General features: G+C 56.0%; 1 pseudogene; it reads left to right on the forward strand.

The window, feature by feature from the left end:
- On the forward strand, window positions 1-960 carry LOC133753786 (N-alpha-acetyltransferase 80-like; annotated as a pseudogene).
- Window positions 961-1,577: the final 617 nt, after the last annotated feature.

Genomic DNA, 1,577 nt, shown 5'->3' on the forward strand with positions numbered 1-1,577 from the left:
CCAGCCAAACTGATCCATATCCCTGACCCTATACACCAGATGGAGCTGATCCTGAGTACCAGCCCAGCTGAGCTGACTCTGGATCCTACATGCCAGCCAGAGTTGATCCTGAGATGCAATATGAGCAAGCTAACCCTGGATCCTGCACGCCAGCCAGACCGACCCTGAGCCCCAGGCTAGCTGAGCTGACCCCGGATTCCACATGCCATCCAGAGATGACCCTCAGTCCTGGCCCAGTTGGGCTTGCCCTGGATCCTGAACAGTAGCCAGAGGAGACCCCAACCCCCACCCTGGCTGGGCTGAGTTGACCCTGAAGCCTGGGTACTGCTGACCTCATTGATGAGGTCAGCCCACAGCCGTGTCTCCTGCCTGCACTCCCTGGGCCAGTCCTCGGATGCCTTCCCCCTCTGTCTGATGCTGCTGAGCCCCGGCTACACACCGCAAGCAGTCCCCACTGTGGTGGGCCATGCCCTTCTGTCGCGCGTGCTGGGTCAGCCCCAGAGCCTCCTAGTGGAGACAGTGGTGGTGGCCCAGGCCCTGAGGGGCAATGGCTATGGCTGCTGCCTCATGGAGAGCCTGGGAGTCTTTGCTTAAGCCCAAGACTTCCGCAAGCTGCACCTCACCACCCACAGCAAACTGCACTTCTGTGTCTAGCTATGCTACTGGCTGAGCAAACCCACACGGGGCTTGGCCTTCCCCAGACGTTGGCTGCCGGCCACCCTGCTCAGTACCTTCTCGAGGGCCCTTTCCCTTTGGTGACCCTGTAAGGCTCCCAGCCTGACTGCCCAAGCTGCCCCAAGAGGCCCCAAGGCACCCCCATTGCCACCACCCCCTCCCCTACCTGAGCCCCTGATCACCTTACCCTTGCCTTCAGCAGTGTCATCCTCACAAAGACGGCTGGGGACGCAGTATCGCGACCTGAAGGGCTGCCCCGTATTCTGGATGGAGAAAGACATCTGAGCACCAGGGCGAGATGGTTTCTGGGCACGTGGACTGCCCAGCACAGTACTGGCCACAGACCATGGCCCATACCTCGGTCCCTAGCCCCTCAGGGGCAGCTCTAGCCTGGACGTGTTGTCCTGATACCAGGAGGGCCAGGAGCTGGCTCTGTAGCTCTGGCTCGGAACCATACATGTGGCTGAATAAAGGCTTCCATCAGGTAAAAAAAAAAAAATAATATAAAATGAGCCAAATATCTAAATGTAAAAACTAAAATTATAACATTCTCAGAAGAAAACAAGAGTAAATCCTTGTGGCCATGTATTAAGCAATGGATTCTTAGATATAACACCAAAAGCACAAAGAAAAAGTAGATACATTGAACTTTTGCAAACTTTAAATTTTGGGGTCAGCAAGTAAGGCCGCTGCCTGTGATGCCAGCATCCCACATGGGCACAGGTTAGAGTCCTGGCTCCCTGCTAATGTGCCAGGGAAAGTAGTGGAAGATGACTTACTGAAGTCCCTGGGCCCCTACACCCACCCACGTGGGAAAGCGGGATGAAGCTCCTGGCTTCAGCCTTGCCCGGCGCTAGCCATTTTGGCCATCTGGGAAATGAACCAGCAGGTGAAAGATTCTC

Source organism: Lepus europaeus, chromosome X (genome assembly GCF_033115175.1).
Source record: "Lepus europaeus isolate LE1 chromosome X, mLepTim1.pri, whole genome shotgun sequence".
In the NCBI taxonomy this organism is placed as follows: domain Eukaryota; kingdom Metazoa; phylum Chordata; class Mammalia; order Lagomorpha; family Leporidae; genus Lepus; species Lepus europaeus.